The sequence below is a fragment of the Delphinapterus leucas genome, chromosome 5 (genome assembly GCF_059928025.1).
Source record: "Delphinapterus leucas isolate spDelLeu-1000000601 "Yukka" chromosome 5, BTC_Dleu_Yukka2, whole genome shotgun sequence".
In the NCBI taxonomy this organism is placed as follows: Eukaryota; Metazoa; Chordata; class Mammalia; order Artiodactyla; family Monodontidae; genus Delphinapterus; species Delphinapterus leucas.
The window spans coordinates 45,759,814-45,772,009 of NC_143133.1; positions in this window are offsets into that span (position 1 = coordinate 45,759,814).

The following is a 12,196-nucleotide window of genomic DNA, read 5'->3' on the forward strand; positions in this document are numbered from 1 at the left end:
AAACACTGGGGACAAACTAACATACAACCCCTTCTCCTAAAATCTCTAAATCTGAATCAAAAGAAAGTCCGTTTCTCTGAGCTCCTGATCTGATTTCTCCTCTAAGGTGGAAACCCAGTCCTAGCTGCCACCAAACAACAGTCATACTCTTTGGATTATTTAATTTAATTTTTTTCCTTTGTTTCTAAACTCTCTCCTCCCAGACCCTCTTGTGACTAGGTCCTTAGATCAAAGCAAACACCATCCAGGCTTCTCCATTCCAGTACCATCAAGTTTCATCATTTAGTTGTGGAATTTCCTCGACAGATCTTGTTCTCAGCATCCTGTTGACATTATTTAACATACAGGTTATAAAGAAGGGTTAACCTTCTCCCTTCCTGTTTACTTTCACTCCTCAATGGAGCCTAGTGCTCAGAAGCGGGCTCTTTTAAACCTAAAAGCCGGATCACGTCCCCCTGAAGCAGGAAAGGTGTCAAAAGCAAACAGAGGAGAGCAAATACAGTGGCTTTTCAGTAGTTCCTCAGTGCTGGCTGTATTCTGAGAGGTGATTCAAGGAGTGAGAATTCTAGCAGGAAGCAGGATGGGGACCATGGATACATTTCTGGGTCCTGCTGAGTTAGTCCTTCACAGGGTGGCTTTGTTATGAGACGTGAAGTGTTATGAATTCCTGGAACCCCACACACACCAGTATGCAAATGTAAGCACAGAGCGAAGGCTCTCAGATTCAGGGCCACTAACTAGAACCAGTTCCTTGGTCCTATAATTACACTTGATGGGATAATCCATGCACACCTCTGGGAAGAGGATCCTTCCCCAACTATGTTTGTAAAGGCTGGCTGGAAACCCAGGGGGCTGGGCCAGAAATCTCCATGTGGGTAATCTCAGGTCCAAATGAGTCAGTGTCATAACAGAGAAGTAGTGCCATAAGGTCCTTTAACAGCAAGCTGAACTTGGTAAGCGCAACACAAAGCAGCTGTTGATGGTCCGAGCTTGTGGCATGTAGGGGGTGTGAGCCCCAGGTGTTGGTGCGTGGGATGGATGTGGGTCTCCTGTGAGGTGGCACTTTGAGGCAGACAGAGACCAGGCAGATCAGAGACCCCTTTACATGCATGGCAACTGGTGGAGGGACACAGATTAAGGATAGGTAGGGCAATTCTGAGTTACCTGGTGCACCATGAAGATTTTCTTAAACTCATTTTGATAAGTTGGCAGCAAAAAAGCTGGTATCTGGACAAAGAAAGGACAAGGGTAGATCAGTACCCAGCATGGATTCTGGGCATCTGAATTCAAACTTAAACTGCAATTTCTTCAATTCAGCACACTCCTTTCTTTGTAAATTCACTTGTTTTAAAAAATTAAAGCTTGTGTGAAATTTTTAAAAAATTTCAACATCAAGTAAAAAATGGTATGCATATGTATATTCTTCCCGAATAAAGTGGAAACTTTAATGTGGTTGTATTCTATGACTTTCAACCCAAATCCCAATTTTCTTTTTCATAATCTGGGACTTAAAACCCAGATACATAGTAAATGTGTACTTTATCTTATGTGATTATAACATTCTTAATATTATAGGTATAAAAATACTTATATATTATTTTTATTTATATTGTATTTATAATACTTTGCAAAAATGTTTTCTCATTTGCTTTAAGTGTATAATCTTTAACAATAACTGTTTAGACTTACTCTACATTTGATTTTATTTCTTCTCACCAGTTGTTTGTAATACCATGATGCCCCCATATCTTCATGTCTATACTTTCATTCATTTTTCAGCCAACTGTCATGCATATTTGAATATGTTTTTCTCAGAAGGTATGGGAGAAAAGTATACTCTCTAAATTCACATATGAGGTTGTCTTTCTGTTTTTCTCAAACCAGGACAACAATATGGATTGTTGTAGAATTTTTGGTCAAAAGTTTGTCTACTTAAAACACTGAAATTTCATTTCTTCAACCTATCTGTTGAGCACCTACTTTCTGCCTGTATCTCCTACGTGCTGTGGACAAGTGAACAAGATTACAGTCTTTGACAATTTTAAACTTATGTTTATTGGAGGTTAAAATACATCATTTATGTCCTTTCTCCCTCTGTCACTTCTTTCTCTTCCTTCTTATTTTGAGTAGATGCAAACAGTAGTTTTTCTCCTTTATTTTTGAAATTGAAAAATGTTATTGAGTATATATCAGAGACAATACTAATTTTTCCTGGTACTTGGAGGACCTATCAAAGTGTGAAGTGTTATGTTTACACACTAATCACGCTTGCGTTTTCAAATTTTATTTGAATCTTTTCTCTCATTGTTTTTTTCTCTTTAGCTTTGCATTGTGACACCCAGGGTAATTGATTAGGCTAGTTCTTTTCTTCACTAATTTGTTCTTCCATCGTATTCAGTTACTATCTACATTGCACTTTTTAATTCAGAAATTACATGTTTGATCCCTGAGAATTCTTTCCTGATCTTAGATGGTGCTTTTTTTAGGACTGCCTAATCTATTTGTTTTGCGATGGATGTCTTGTCTAATTTGTCAAGAAAAAATTGAGATATTTTCAAAAATATCGTTTCTTGCAGCAAATCTCTTCCACTGACATGCACTTGCACCTTCCTCAGACTGTTCTCTTTCTTTTGAACCATGGTATCTTTCTTATGTCTGAATATTTCTCCCTTTTTGTTCATCTTTAAGAAGAAAGAGCTCTGCTGGTTTTGTGTAGACTGTGTAGGTGAAATGAGTCCTGTCAGTAAGGTTTCCTGTCTGATTCTTACAGGCCCAAATAAAGGGATAAAGGAAAAGTTTTGATTTATTCTATATCCACTTAGCCACTTCTGAGACCCAGCCATGAGGAATAGGGGGATGGTGGGGATTGAAAAGGGAGCTAATGTCAAAATTTTTTCTAGGCTGAGTAATCACTTTGCCATTTTGTCGAGACTCCCAGGGGCCTTCTGGATACTTCTGTTTTCCTGACACCCACAGATGGTGCTATGGACTTTCTGCTCTCTGTGACCTCTGGCATCAGAACTGTCCCATCTTTACCAGGGGTCTTTGAGAATGACACAATCCACCCCACCTCCTCTACTAGACTTTTGGTAGGCATGGTTTTATCAAGTTCTCTTCCATTTTTTTTTTCACAGAAAACACTTCCTCTTCTTATGAAAGGAATTTCTATCGACTTTCATATTAATCTATGAAATTATGTCCAAATTATACTTCAGCACAGACTGTTAGCTTTTCCTCCAGTAAATGTCTCTTTTTCTTCTACAGAATTAAATATTTTAGTAAGTCACATGGCCGACCTGCCAAAGACAATATAAACAGCCTCCCTTCCAGTTGGTTTTGACCAGATGATTGGATTGGGGCAAATGATAGAAAAGTAGGTGTGGTATGTGCAACATTATGCATTTAAAAGGAAAGAAAGTACACTTTCCTTTTCTTTTCCCTTCCTGCTCAGTAGAATGTGTGTGTGGTGGAAGGAGCTAGAACAGTCCCCTTGGACATAGATGGGAACTACATACTAAGACAGCAGAATGAGATAGAATAAACCAGAGTTTAGCCACGTGCAATAGTATATTACACCTGGGATTCCTACATTTGGACTATCCCGTGAGTGAGAAATAAACCTCTCCATTGTTGAAGTACTTTATATTTGTCTTTATCACATCTAATAGAAATCTCTGTGCATGTCATCTGGCCCTGGTTTCCAGTAGGGGGTAAGTTTTTCCTTATTTCCTTATTATATCAATCATTTTCAGGTAATCTGAGAGGAGGAGAGGTCACCATTCCTCCCATTCTTGAAATGACTTCAAAAACTGGTAGAATTCTATGTCAAGACAATGTCACTTTACCTGTGAGTGGTTTCTCCCCTCCTTCACGCCATACTACTCTAGTGGTGCTTTTATTAATTGATGAAACACACATTATTTAGAACCTCCTACTATCCAGCCTCTGCTAAGCACTAGAGATGCTTCAGGATCCCTCAAAGACCTTATCACTTATTAGACAGAGACAGAGGTGCCAAAGATAATTACACTAAAGCTTATGGGGAGGAATGTACAGGGGACAGTGAGAGCCCGGAGTCGGGGTGGCAGTTGAGTTTTGACCCACAGGGCCCCTGCTGGTCTTATTTATATGCTCTTAAGAAGTTCATATCCCTTTAATATTTTATTTCCCTGAGACTCTCAGTCACATAGGGTGATTTTTTTCCCTCTCTTTCTTGTGAGGAAAGAGTGGTTAAAGGCAATTATTTAATGAGCTTGAGATAATTGTTCGTTAAATTATAAGCACTAGTTACAGTTAAAAGTGACTTTAACTAGTTGTACAACTCAAGAAATACCTAAGTACTAGCATACAGGATTCCTTCCCTTCTGAACTCCTACAACAGAAAATTTTCTTGTTTTAAGTTTTGCTGTAAGTTTATATACTTAAGATAAGGCATAGACCTCTCAGTGCTAAGTAAAGTGTCAGAGAAGCAGCAAAATCAGTAGTCATTTATTTAAGGAAAGAAGAAAAGAAAGAAGGAAGGAGGGAAAGAAGGAAGGGAGGAAAGAAGGAAGGAAACAGGGGAAAAGGAAGGATTTGAATGAAAGCATTATGGCATAGCCTATTTTACAACTAGATTACAAGAAACCACAACTTCTATTTCTTATGCATGAATTGATGCCAAAAATGATGCTTATTAAGTATGTCTGATGCATTATTTAAATTGTTATTATTGAAGCAAAAATAGAAAAACATAGGTAGCTGTGTCATTTGAGATGGTGTCCAGAGACCTCAGTTAGATTCTCAGTTTGGCAGTTTAGTAGGTGGGTGGTCCTTGGCATGATACTTAACCTCTGTGTATCTCAAATTCCACATCTATTGTTTGGGCATCGTATCTGTCCTGCAGTCATTTTGTGACAATGAAATAGGGTATCTATGAAACTACTTAGCAAAGATCCAAGCACATAGTAAATATTCAATAAATGTTAAGGTAATGTGCATTTAAAAAAAAATTTTTTTATTCTTTGTCTTTGGCTGTGTTAGGTCTTCATTGCTGCACGTGGGCTTTCTCTAGTTGCGACAAGCAGGGGCTGCTCTTCATTGTGGTGCGTGGGCTTCTCACTGCGGTGGCTTCTCTTGTTGCAGAGCACGGGCTGTAGGCACACGGGCTTCAGTAGTTGTGGCTCGCGGGCTCTAGAGCGCAGGCTCAGTAATTGTGGTGCACAGGCTTAGTTGCTCCGCGGTATGTGGGATCTTCCCGGACCAGAGCTCGAACCCGTGTCCCCTGCATTGGCAGGCAGATTCTTAACCACTGCACCACCAGGGAAGCCCGGTAATGTGCATTTTAATAATACTCCACTTTCCTTTTTTATTCACATTTTAAATTTGTAGAAAAGTACATATTTTCAATAATAAATATCCACTTTAAAGATATGCACAAACTCTCATAGGTGGTCAGTAGGCATCATTTTTTAATCTCTTTGAAATTACTTTTCCATTACAATTTACCTATATATTGTCTCAATATATATTTATTTTGAAAGACTTTTATTGATCCACCGTCGTCCTTTGCTGTGGCAAATATATGTAAAAAATTGGAAAGTAAAATTATTTTTGTGGACATCAAGCTCTAAGTGTTTTGTAGTTTCCTCTGGATGAGATTCTCAATTCAAAAATTAATATGTAATTGATAAAAAACAACATAAACATTAAAATATTGCTACTATATGTTAAATGCAAAAGGTAAATTTTGTTGGAAATGTGTCTCTTGTTGATATGGGTGGTGGGGCTGGATTATCAAGGTTTGATTGAGGGAGGCTTCCCTGACATTCCTATTTTGAACTGTCCTTTTGTTACATACACCAGAGGTTCTCCTCTGTAGAGCAGCTCACCATAGTTACATTAGGAATGAGGGTATCTTCTTCTTTCCAGAAACCAAGGATAACTGGTTATGAAACAGGAAGTGAAGGGGGAGATTCTCCCAGTCACTTTCTTGGACAGTTTAACATTAGGAAATATGACATATGTTGAGGATACGGAAATTGATTCCCCACAAATTATCTGTGCACATTTAACCTTGAGGTGTGGGCAATTGTGAAGAGGAATCAAAGATAAATAAGACAAATAAGAATAAAAACAGCATCTTGCTTTTGTATATTTTTATAGCATTCCTTTTTTCAAGCATAAACATGCTAGTAGTAGAAATTTCTACTGTATAGTAATTTTTAATGGACAATTGAGGTACAAACAAATACATATAAACCCAAGATTCTCTGATAAACACTATACTTTGTGTATTACACTTTTAAATGTATTGTTATGAACATATTTTCATCCTAAGCATTTTTCATTATACACTGTATATTAGTAAATAGATTTTCTTTTCCAAGATAAGCATTTAAATCTCCATATTTCTATGCAAGAACAAAATTTTATGTTTTTCTTCATTATAATTCAGTTCAAAATATATTCGAACTCCCCATGTGATTTATTTGACCCATAAAATTTGTACAAATATGTTATTTATTTTCCCAAATAATTTAGGTTTCTTTTTAGGCAGCCCTTGGTATCTTTTTGTCTTTTCTCAAACAGCAGCGAGACTGATACTATTAATATGTAAGTCAGATTACTACATTCCTCAAAGTTAAGACAACATAGATTTTTACAACACATCATTATTTTATGTATGACTAAGTTAGAAAAAAAGTTACCCATTAACACAACATTGATTTCTAGACATGTCTTTATTTCAGTGATGTTAAAATGTGAAAAACAAAACCAAAGCTATGCCTTAGAATTGATGAAATGTATTATTGTCTCCTCAGCTCAAAACTCATGACCTTCAACCTCTTAGCAGAGTCCATAGTGATTACAACAGCCTGCAAAGCCCTCCTGTAATCTACCAAGTCCCATCCCTGCCTTCTTACCTCTCTCCCCTTATCTCCTGCTATACTCACTCCTGCTCATATAGCTCCTGTCTCTGTGGTCATTCTGAACTTGCTGTGCTCAAAGACTCTGGACATACTCCTACCTTGGGGCCTTTCAAATATCCTATTTCTTCTCCCAAATGTTGATTTTCTCCCTGCGAAATTACCTCATGGCTTACTCTCTCTCCTCTCTCAATCTTTACTCATCTCTCATCTTCTCAGTGAGACCTTTCTCAACCACCCTCTTGAACTTGCTAACACCTGTTTCCTCTCCCACCTTCCTGATCTTCCTTCCTGTTTCCTTTCTCTCCATTGTACTTATCAGAATTTAAGCTATGGCAGAAAAATCCTACAGAATATCTCCCAATTAGTATTTTCCCAGTGGAATACCTCTTCATTATTAATACCTAGACTTCACAGAGCATTTTAAATGCAATATTTTTGGGCCAATGTTTAAAAAGAAAAAAAAATTATGCCCACAAGTCTAAACACAGCATTTTTAACAAAACAATGTACATGAACAGTCTTGAGTCGTATTCCAAATACAATTGGTAGAACATAAAAATTTTAAGAAGTGAGAGTTGAATGCCAACTAAGGAGACAGGAGACACACATCATGATACTACACAGCCAGAAGCCAGAAGCCAGAATATTTGTTAACAACATCATCAACTTTTTGGTGAGCAAAAGCAGTGTTTTACGTGTTTCACATCCCAATGTAAACGTTTGTCATTAATATTTTAGGCATTTTAATTATGTTGGGGGATAGTGGTTGGGTTTGGGGGCTGTCAGCTTTCAGTGGGACCTGGAGCAGAAAAGGACATTATAGAATATCTAGATCAAGAGACAACCAGCGCTGCCATTGGATTCTATGGTCCTGCAGACTCTGTGGTGTTGGAAGTGTCTATAGTGGGCAAGGGGGCAGTGTGGAGTCTATGGCAAGCTCCAGTGGGAGAATTGCCACAAAAACTCCTGGGATTCTGGAGTAAGACTGTACCATCTATCACAGAAGTTTGCATGCTATTTGAGAAACAGCTTGTGGTGTGTTATTAGGCCCTGGTAGAAATGGATCATTTTACCATTAGGTACCAAGTGACCCTATAGCCAGAACCTCTCATCATGAGCTCGGTTCTGACATACCCACCAAGCCATGAAGTTGGACAAGTCCAGCTGCTGTCCATCATACAGTAGAAATGGCCATCTGGGATGATGGACTTATTAGAAGGACCAGAGGGCATGTGGATGCTACAAGTCACCCTCCACAGTTGCACAAATACCCCCATCCTTGCTTGCACATTTAAGGGAGTTTTGTAAGAACATTTGAAGGAGGAGGAATAAAAGTGAGTTTGGCTTACGAATGGATTGGCTTGATACATGGGTGAAGCTGAAAATAGATGATAAATATGTTACAGCCCCATTCGGAGGTACCCCCGAGGACAGTGGATGGGGAAGGAAAATCCTCCCAGTGGGTGGAGCTGCCAGCAGGGTACCTACTCATCTACTTGATGTGGAAGGAGTAGTGGCCTGAGGAGACTATACTGATTCCTGGGCAGTGGCAAATGGCCTGACCCTCTGGTGGTGGGAGGTGGGAGTGGAAGACAAGATTCTTTGAGATAGATGCATGGAGATGGACATAGGAAGGTCGGCACAAATTGTGAAGATGTTTGTATCATCAGCCTAACAGATGTTTGTATCATAATGCCTAACAGAAAGTATCTACTTAGAAAAGGCACTGAAGACTCACATAGACAGCATTACTCTACCAGTTAACAGTTGGTCACTCAGAACTGGCATGATGGGCACATGATTGGAGTGGCACAGAGGTGGAGATGGAGGCTAGGTATGGGTGCAACAAGATGGACAACCCATTACTAAGGCTGATCCAGCTCTTTCTGTCTCTGAGTATCCAGTTTTTCAGCAAAAAAAAAGAACATTGAGCCCAAACTCTTATATGGCACTTTTATTCAAGACACCATCTGGCCACTTGGTGCCAATGTGACACCCTCAGGCTCCTCCAATCTTCAAGCAGTCATTCATCTATTTCAGGTATAGATTTGCTTTTCTTGCCTGCAGTGTCTTAGCTATGACTGCTATCCAGGTACTTACAGAATGCCTGATCCGTAGCTCAGGAATAAACTCCACACAGCATCCAACCAGGGGAACTTTACAGTGAAGGACGTACAGGAATGGGCTCATGGCTGTTGGGTCCACTGGTCATATCATGTACTAAATCATCCAAAATCAGCTGCCCACCCCTAGAACTCTAGAACAGCCTTCTAGCTGTACAATTGAAGTACTAGTTCACAGGAAACACTCCAAAAAGATAGGGTGCTATTCTTTAGGATTTAGTATATATATTAACTCAGAGACCTTTATATGGCACTGTGTTCATGCAAGAATAGGTACATGAACCAAGGCATGGAAGCAGAAATGGCTCCATTTACCATCACCTACAATGAGACACTAGGGGATTTTGTTCCTACTGTCTCTTTAACTCTGAGCTCTGCTGGGTCTTTCTGAAAGAGCCTTTTCCAAAAGTTAACATTTTTAAGAAAGGATAACTAATCATTACCAACTAGTCTGTCGTAATCTGTGAATAGCACTTTCATGATCACAATAATGTAAACGTATTTAATTATGTTGGGAAGTAGAGGGCAATAAAAATATGGGAGTGTATGTGAGAGCTCGTGTGTGTGTGTGTGTGTGTGTTGACTTCCATGGAGAAGTCAACAGGTTAGACCTAAAACCTAAAAAGCAAGTAATAGTGGTAAAATTATGATATGAAGGAGAAGGCAAATAAGAATATTCAGCTCAAAGAAATGAAGTGATTGTTCTGGGGAAAGAAAAAATGAAGTAGAGTGAGATTACTCTTTGTTTTAAAAGAAGTTCTTAAATGCGTGTGTGTCTATTTATGACTGAAAACAAAAAAGAACAAAAGAAAACCTGATTGCCTCTTGAGTAATATGAATACTTTAGGATGATTCTACTTCTTAATTTCTCACCCCACTTCTTCTTAGAATATCATTTATCTTCTGGTTCATGTTTAACTTTAAATTTGTAATGATTTTATAATCATATTAATAACATTTTAGACATAGCAATATTTGTTTATTCTCTCCCCACTTCCTCCTCTTTCCCCCGCTTTCTTCTTTCCTTGTCTTTTTCCTAAATTTAATTTTCTCATTTTCCAGTTCTTTATTTTGTCTAGCTGGACTAAATCTTTGGAATTTTTAATAGTACATTCAGGGAAGGCAAATGGCCCTTGCATCCTGGGATAAAATTCCAGAGACAGTATTATACAAGGCTATTATAGCATAAAAAGTGCTATATTTCAAGTAAGTGAGGATGATGTGCTTTGGTAATTGGTGTTAGATGAGTTGAAACTTATCTTCTGTGATGATAAAGGCGCTGATGTTGAATATGTATATGGACAATTAGAATAAAATAGATTCACAAAATATGAGTTGAAAAAGCAACATTTTAAATTCAAACACTATTTTCATAAAACATTATTTTACCTAGGAGTGTATAACATATAACTTATTACAAGCTTGTGTTTATGTATATATATATATATATATATTTTTTTTTTTTTTTTTTTGCGGTACGCGGACCTCTCACTGTTGTGGCCTCTCCCGTTGCGGAGCACAGGCTGCGGACGCGCAGGCTCAGCGGCCATGGCTCACAGGCCCAGCCGCTCCGCTGCATGTGGGATCTTCCCAGACCGGGGCACGAACCTGTGTCCCCTGCATCGGCAGGCGGACTCGCAACCACTGTGCCACCAGGGAAGCCCGTGTGTTTGAATATTTTAAACATATCCATAAAAATGTGAAATATCAAATTTGCCCAAAATTTACCTTTGGATATTCTCATTGAAGAAAATGTTCTCTGTCATTGTTTAGAGATAGATGGTATTGAGTATTGAATCTACAAATGACCCAATAAGTTATCATCTTTACAGTACAGATGAATAAAGAGAGGCTAGAAAGTTAAACATATACTCCGTGTCATACAGCTAGTAGAGGGGAGGTGAGATTTGAATCCAGTTCTAACTCACACCCAAGATACTCTTACCTTACTGTCATCTATACCAAATCCTTTCTTTAGCGGACCCAGTGTTAAAATCTGAGCTAGGGATGGCAAAGCCTGGGCAGACACGGTCCATGTACAGGAGAGTCTTAAGTTGAAGATTACAGTAGGGGTTCTGGGAGAGAAGAATAGAACTCTAAAGAGGTCATCACTCAAGTGAGGGGGCATATGGTAAAATACAACAAACCTGTGGACACAAGGTACTACTTACCTTGTCATTTTCTCATAAATGGTCTTTGCCATGGCTTTCACCTGTGTGACACCCCGTCTTTTCTGTAACTGCCTAGGCGTCTCCTGTTTCTCCATTAAGGCCTTCTGAAGTTTCTTCTCTGTTGGAATGCCTTCTCTGACCTACCTCCTCCTTCCTCGTAGCCCCCTGGTGCACATCACATTGCCATCATCATCTTCATCACCCAGTAACTTATATGATAATAATTTATTTGCATGTCTAGCTCCACCCTGGATTGTAAGATCCTTGAGAGCAGTGTTTATGTTCTTTAAAACCATTTCTCTACTCAGCCTAGCTGAGTATCTGTTCCAGATACTCTTCCACATGTGTAATATCTCTGAGCCTAACATTTGCATGTAACCAATAGTAGAGCTGGGCTTTGAACCTAGCTCTAGTTATTACATGAATGATTGAATGAATGATAAACATATTCCCTTGCAGATTTATGTGGGCATTGGGGTTTGGAGTACATTTGAAATATTTTTTCTTGTTTTGATATTTTTTACCCTGGAGAAAAAAATTTGTGTTGTTTCACAGGATGGTAGATTATGTTTCAAAACTCAGGTGATAATTTAATGTATGACAACCTATCATTCTGTAACTTATTCTTCCAGAGCTAGTTGTGTTTTATCATCTTGAATATTCAGACCTTACATAGAGAACATGAGGTATTGGGCTATTAGACTTGGGCCTAAAGGATGAGCAGCAAATTAGCATGTCAGGGTTGGGAGGACTGCTCCCCCACCATGAGACACTTATGGAAATTTCTACTGTTCTTAATCCGCAAGCTCTTAAAATTACAGAACCAATTTTCCTATTAGACCCTTCGACATAATTGAGTGAAAAAGAAGTAATTGCATTCAACTGATAGCAGAAAATGAGCCCCAGTTGATGACTCTCTAGAGGTGTATGTCTGAATTGTTAGGGTGTCATGGTGCCACCAATTGTTCTTTGATCAATCAGTCTGAAGGAG